The 8,080-nt window shown below is 35.6% G+C and overlaps 1 pseudogene; it reads right to left on the bottom strand.

Moving 5' to 3' along the window:
* Positions 1-2,038: 2,038 nt before the first annotated feature.
* LOC113185732 (small ubiquitin-related modifier 2-like) lies at positions 2,039-2,326 on the bottom strand (annotated as a pseudogene).
* Positions 2,327-8,080: the final 5,754 nt, after the last annotated feature.

Consider the following 8,080-nt stretch of genomic DNA (forward strand, 5'->3'; position numbering starts at 1 on the left):
ACTGTTTTAACTCAGACATTTACAGGACTCTCTACTATTGCATCTAAATTGTAAAAGAAAAATTCTGTGTCCTTTTTTCTTCAAAAATTTATTTAAAATACTTTTTAAAATTATTGGATTAAAAACATTCTTTTTTTGCTTAAAACACTTTGATAATGTTTATATTTTATAGGTCTTTGAATTTCTGATTTTTATTTATTACCTTTTATATTTATTTCTTAGTATTGTTTATTAAAGTTTTCTGTCAATATGCATTATACTTATCTAATTATATTAAAAACTTTCCATAAGTGTTAGTAATTTTAATTCATTATCTCCTACATACAAAGCTTGGATTTTCTGGAATAAATACAAAAAGCTTGTCTCTGACATCTGTGAGTTTTGGTATCTCTATAATTCTCTTGATTCCTCATTTTAGTGGATTAGAATCTATTATCTGACACCTAAATTTGAATAAATTTGAGAAAAAAAACTACTTTTACTTTGACTTTTGTCTCTCTCTGCTTGGGTTGGAATATAAGTATGTATAATAGGTTGAATAATGATACCCAAAGATACTAGGTTCTAATTATTGGAACCTGCATGACCTCATTTGGAATAAGAGACTTTGCAGATGTGATTCAGTTAAGCATCTTGAGCTGAGGAGATCCAGAGGAGGACTATCCATCTGGGCCCTAATTGTAATTACATGTATCCTTATAAAAGAGAGGAGAAGGGAGCTTTGAAACACACACTCATATGGAGAAGAGACAATGATTTGAACACAAAGACAGGCCCTGAATCAGGGAATGACAGAAGCCACCAGAAGCTGCAAGGCAAGAGAGGAGGGAGAAAAATGACAAGTTCTCCCCAAGAGCCTCTGGAGAGAATATGGCCCTGTGGCCTCCTTAATTTCAACTCAATAATACTGATTTTGAGCTCTGGTCTGCAGATCTGTAAGAGAATAAAAGTCTACTCAATGTCATACAATAGATAGTACTTAGTTGCAGCAGCTACAGGTAACTGATATAGAGATAACCACTTAATGACAATGGGCAGACTATGGGTAGCCCAGAAACAGTTGGAGAATACGAATCCCAACACACCTAAATTTGCTCTTTGGCTCTGCCATTTTCTAGGGCAAGGCACTTAAAACTCCTTCAAGATCCTTGTTTATACAAATGGGGATAGTAAATCTTTCTATATGCTTGTAGTAATTTAATGATTTAAAAATCCTTAGAAGAGCACCTGGAATTGAGAAGATGTTGATCATAATTCTAGTCATTATTATTGTTAATATTTACAACCTTATGGCATAGAAAATCTGACTCCCATGCATAGAACTGGACACTTGGATTTTTGATCTCAAATGAAAATAGTGACATAAAGCCACAGAGAACCAAGTGCAAAAATATATCAAACTGAAAACCAGAGCATCCTATTATTTTTTTTTCATTTTAAATAAGAAGTTTATTTAAACAACAAGACACTTGACTTGAAGGGAAAACTATCCAGGAATCTTTCTAAGAGTAATTTATCCCTACTTAAAGACAGATTGCCCTACATGTAACAGCTACGTACAAAAAAAGTTATAAAATTGTCTTTGGTTTTACAATGATAAATGAAAAACATTAAAATTTTCCAATTGGACAAGGTATGCAAGGATTTTTATGTTGTTCAGGTTTTTCTTTTCTTTTTTATTTTTGTTAAAACAGTGAGAGCAAATAACTCACTGGAATATAAAGATAAGGCTGAATGAGCACGCCACTAATGGAGAAAGGGGATATTTTCACAGAATGAGTATTTTTTCCCCATCCCATCTCCATTTGATGTCAATCAAAACATATCATTGGGCATTTAGTTAAAAAAATGCAATATGCTGCACATACACCAGTTACTTTATGTACAATAAAGGAATGGGGAAGGGGAAAATGAAAGAAGAGAGAAAACTATCCTGTAGTAGTCAGGATGTGGTGGAACCAAATTGCAGTTTTCTAATTGAGAATGTATTCTTGGTCTGTAAGAACAGAGTTCTGGAGTAAAATAGCAAGTTCCCTTTTTAGTAGACACCTCCTGTCTGCTGCTGGAATACATCAATTGTCTCTTCATCCTCCATTTCCAACTGTGCAGGTGTGTCTATTTTATTAATTGGCTGGCCGTCAAATGGGAATCTTATCTGCCTCATCCACAAACCCTGTCATTCACAATATGCTTTCGTTAGTTTACTAATTGGTGTATGCCTTGTAATCTTAAACTGCATCACAGAACCATCCTGCCCTGCAAACTTCAAGTTAATATGATCGTTGTTCTCAGTCCTGACTCCTGCCTTGGGCTTTTCCACGGCCATGGCGAGCATGGGAGTCTCCTAGCTACCGCTTCACAAGAGTACCAGATCCTCACTGAAGGAGCACACAAGCAGCTCCAGGAGCTGCAGAAGAAGGAGGTGGCCCAGAGCATACCATCCTTGGCTGGACTCCTGCACTGCTCACCTTTACCCTTTTCAACTTGTTAATGAAATTCTGCACTTCCTATATGTCAAAATGCTACTGGCTAAATTATAGATTAAATGAGCATTAATATGAATCATACTTTTTGAAATATTAAGTCATGGGGCCAGAATAATGAGTTTGGAATAAACAAAATTTAATCTTTTCTATTTTAAAAATGGAAAACAACCTGAGAGCTGATTGAAAAAGACAAACATACTAAAGAAGAGGGTCCAGGTGGTCACTCACTCCTTAAAGTGGGATTAGTTTAGGTGTCCTGTGGTGGGGATTGAGTGAGGTTGGGTTGGGAATACAGTGGGAGTTTGGGAGGACAGCCAGTTGAAAGATAATATTATTTCAATTCTCTGCTCAGTAAATGCTCTTTCAAAGGATGGATTTCTCAGCAATTTTCTGAAATTATACTGTATCTAATTCTGAATTTAAATTTGAATAATCTAAGCTATTAAATAATTGCAGAACTGAAAGCATTATAAATTGTCCCTTCTATGTTTCTCTTTCTATATGTTAAAAAACTTTACCCATGACCAGATGGATACATAGCTGAGTTCTACAATAGCTTTAAAGAAGAACTCTACCAATAATCTTCAATTTATTTCAGGAAATAAAAAAAGAGGGACACTTCCAAACTCATTCTGTGAGGCCAATATCACCCTGATTCCAAAACCAAAACATTAAAAAAAAAGAAAACTTTAAAAAAACATCAAAAAGACAGTACACCACAATTAAGTGGGCTTCATACAGGGATGCGACGTTGGTTCACTATACAGAAATCAATAAATGTAATTCATCACATCAATAGGCTTAAAGACAAGAACCATATTATCATCTCAATAGATGCAGAAAAAGTTTTCAACAAAATATAACACCCCTTCATGTTCAAAACACTAGAAAAACTAGGGATAACAGGAACATATCTCAACATCGTAAAAGCTATCTATGCTAAGCCCCAGGCAAACATCATTCTAAATGAAGAAAAATTGAAAGCATTCCCTCTAAAAACTGGAACAAGACAGGGATGCCCGCTTTCACCACTACTATTTTTTAAAATATTTATTTTTTAGCTGTAGTTGGACACAATACCTTTATTTACTTTTATGAGGTGCTGAGGATCAAATCCAGGGTGCATACATGCTAGGTGAGCTCTACTGTTGAACCACAACCCCAGCCTCTCACCACTTATATTTAACATAGTTCTTGAAACACTTGCCAGAGCAATTAGACAAAAGAAATTAAATGTGTACAAATAGGTAAAGAAGAAACTCAAATTAGCACTATTTGCTGATAATATGATTCTATACCTAGAAGACCCCAAAAGTTCTACCAGAAAACTTCTAGAACTAGTAAATGAATTCAGCAATGTGGCAGGATACCAAATCAACATCCATAAATCAAAGGCATTTCTGTATATCAGAAATCCTCTGAAAAGGAAATGAGGAAAATTATCCCATTCACAATAGCATAAAAAAACCTTGGGAATCAACTTAATGCAAGAGGTGAATGACCTCTACAATGAAAACTATAGAAGGCTAAAAAAGAAATCAAAGAAGACCTTAGAAGATGGAAAGATCTACCTAGTTCTTGGATAGCAGAATTAATATTGTCAAAATGACCATAATACCAAAAGCACTATACAGATTTAATGCAATTCCAATCAAAATCCCAATGGCATTTCTCATAGAAATAGAAAAAGCAGTCATAAAATTCATCTGGAAAAGTAAGAGACCCAGAATAGCTGAAGTGATCCTTATCAAGAAGAGTGAAGCAGGTGGCATCACTATGCCAGACCTTAAATTATACTACAGAGCAATAGTAACAAAAACAGCATGGTATTGGCACCAAAACAGTCTGGTAGACCAATGGTACAGAATAGAAGACACAGAGACTAACCCACATAATTACAGTTATCATATATTTGACAAAGGTGCCAAAAATGTACATTGGAGAAAAGATATCCTCTTCAACAAATGGTGCTTGGAAAACTGGAAACCCATATACAACAAAATGAAATTAAATCCTTATCTCTCACCATGCATGAAAGTCAACTCACAGTGGACCAATGACCCAGGAATTAAACGAGAGACACTGCGTCTATTAGTAGAAAAAGTAGGCCCAAATCTCCATTATATGGCATTAGGCCCCAACTTCCTCAATAAGACTCCTAAAGTTCACGAATTCATATAAAGAATCAATAAATAGGATAGATTCAAACTAAAAAGTTTCTTCTCAGCAAAACAAACAATCAGTGAGGTGAATTTTTGAACGAATTCTTACCACACACACTTCAGATAGACCACGAATCTCTAGGGTATATAGAGAACTCAAAAAGCTAAACACCAAAAAACCCCCACAAATAACCCAATCAATAATTAAATTATACTACAGAGCAATAGTAACAAAACAGCATGGTATTGGCACCAAAACAGAATGGTAGACCAATGGTACAGAATAGAGGACACAGAGACTAACCCACGTAATTACAGTTATCTTATATTTGACAAAGGTGCCAAAAACGTACATTGGAGAAAAGATGGGCCAAAGAACTGGACAAACTCCTCAGAAGAGGATGTACAATCAATAAACAAACATATGAAAAAATGTTCAACATCTCTGACAATTAGAGAAATGCAAATCAAAACTACTCTAAGATTTTATCTCACTCCAGTCAGAATGGCAGCTATTAAGAATACAAACAACAATAAGTGTTGGCGAGGATGTGGGGAAAAAGGTGCACTCATACATTGTTGGTGTGACTGCAAATTGGTGCAGCTAATCTGGAAAGTAGTATGGAGGTTCATTGGAAAACTGGGAATGAAACCATCATTTGACCCAGCTATCCCATTCCTCGGTTTATACCCAAAGGACAGCATACTACAGAGACACAGCCACATCAGTGTTTATAGCAGCACAATTCACATATATGTCCTTCAAGAGATGAATGGATAAAGAAAATACACAATGGAATATTATTCAGCAATAAAAGAGAATAAAATTATAGCATTTGCAGGTAAATGGATGAAGCTGGAGAATATGATGGTAAGTGAAGTTTTCCAATCTCAATAAACCAAATGCCAAATGATTTCTCTGATTTAAGGATGCTGATCCATAATATGCTGTGTGTGTGAAAGATGGGAGGATTAAATGAACTCTAGATAGGGCAAAGGTGAAAAAGGGAGGGAGAGGAGGGGGTATAAGGGTAGGAAAGATGGTGGAATGAGATGGTCATCATTACCCTAAGTACCTGTAAGAGGACATGAAGGATGTGACTCTACGTTGTGTACAATCAAAAATATGAAAAATTGGGCTCTATATGTGCAATATGAATTGTAATGCATACTGCTGTCATATATAACAAATCAAAATTGAAAAATAATTAAAAAATAAACCACACATCTTTTAGTTATCACTTCTCCTGTACCTGCAATTTCCTTCTCCCTAAGCAATCACTAATATTCTTTCTCTGTTATAGATACTTCTAATAAACTGAACCATATAGTAAAGTCCTTTTTGACAGGCTTAGGATTTAGCAGCATGTTTTACAGGCTTATCTGTGTTGTATGTAACTGGAATCAGGATGAATAGTATTTCATTGGATGTATATAACACATTTTGTTTTTCCATTAGCAGGTGATGGAAAACAGGAGAAGGGAGGGTAATTAAGTGGTATGAAGAGAAAAGGCAGAAAGCTTACATGACAGATAAAGTAGGATAAATTTGGCAGGCTTTATGAAATTTGAAATAAGTAGTGTGAAGTGAAAACAATATATCTAGGTATATATTTTTTTCTCAGATGCTCAAGTATAAATAATAAAGAAGGCAGAGGGTTCACAGACAACTAAAGAGATGTTCAAATTGTCTTCATTGGAAGATTAGCAAATAATTATCTGGAAGCCATTCTTTATGGGACATTGTGTTTAATATTAGGAAAATACAAAATAGAAGACTTCCCTGTAAAGATATCAGAGTCTTAATGAGAGATAAATCCTATCCAGGAAATAAGTCAACCACAAAGCAGCTGAGCAAGGACATGTTCCTCAGTGACAGGCACAGTGAGTTGGGGGTTCACTGCACCGTTAGTTAATATTCACTGGAAATTCTTCCAGAGTGATTAGGGAGTCATTGACATCAGAAACTGTTTGTAAGAGCAACCACTTTTTCTGAGTTCCCACCAGAATCATTCGTTCAATTATTCTTACAACATTCTGAAGCTTCTCCAGCCTGCATCTCCAAACTTTTTACAAACTCCTCCTACACCAGCTTTAAAACCTTCTGAAACATGTGGTCAGGTCAGTCATAGCAGTGACCCTACTTCTCAGTTCTAATTTCTGTGTTAGTCAGCTTTAAGTCACTGTGATAAAACTACCCGATGAGAAAATTCAGAGGAGGAAAAGTTTATTTTGTCTCATGGTTTCAGTGGTTCCATCCATGGTTGGCCTGTTCTGACACTTTAAGCCCAAGATGAGGCAGAGCATCCTGACAAAAGGGCATGGCAAAGAAAAACAGGTCCGTTCATGGTGAGTCAGGAAGCAGAGAGAAGGGGAAGGAGAAAGGGACCACAGGGAAGATAAAGTCTTCCAGGGCATGTGGTCAGAAACCCCATGCCACTCCCACCTATGGTTGTACTCAATTAGTCCATTCAAACTAGGATGGATTGATTAGGTTCCAGCTCTCACAATCTAACCATTTGCCTCTAAATATTTCTTCATTAAATAGGAGCTTTTGGGAGACATCTCATATCTAACCATCACACCCAGTTAAGCTGAAGGTGCACATAAATATGACCTAGCCATTTCACTTCTAGCCCTATACCCTTGAGATACTTATGAATCCACATCCAGAATAACTGTATAAAAATGTTTATACAAACATTTATCAAAAATGTTTATGGAAACTGCATCAAAAATGACAATAATTCAAAATCCATTAACCTTGAAATGGACAAAATATTTTTATATATTTTAGAGTGGAATCCTATATAGCAATAAAATGAACCAAGCAGGTTTATGTGAAAGACCATGCAGGAATTACAAAAGATACAATGTTCCTATTAAGAAGCAAGACACAAAATACAAACATGATTTCATTTGTCTGAAAATCAGAAACAGACAAATTAAACAACATTGTTTAGGGGTGTGCCAATACAATGTAGAATTTAAGAACTGATTAAAAGGAGGATCATAAAAAGTAGAGTCATGGTTAATTTCATGGAGGAGAAAATGTGCTCTGCTCAGGAAGCGGGCTTCTAGGACACAGGAAAATAAAAATCTCCCTTTCTTGAATGGGGTTGTGGGGAGGGGTTGATGGATTTCATTTTATAATCATGACAGTGTATAAATGCCATATACACTTTTTTCCTTTTTATTAATTAATTTATTTTACAGTAGAATGCATTCTGACCTATAGTACAAAAATTGAGCACAACTTCTCATTGCTCTGGCTGTATATGGTTCAGAGTCACTTCACTAATGTAATCACACATAAATATAGAGTAATAATGTCTGTCTCTTTCCACTGTCCTTCCCATCCCCACAACCCCACACCCTTCCCTGACTCCCCTCTACACAAACCAAAATTTTCTATATTAATGTTTCAATGAT

Source organism: Urocitellus parryii, chromosome 5 (genome assembly GCF_045843805.1).
Source record: "Urocitellus parryii isolate mUroPar1 chromosome 5, mUroPar1.hap1, whole genome shotgun sequence".
NCBI classification, from domain to species: Eukaryota; Metazoa; Chordata; class Mammalia; order Rodentia; family Sciuridae; genus Urocitellus; species Urocitellus parryii.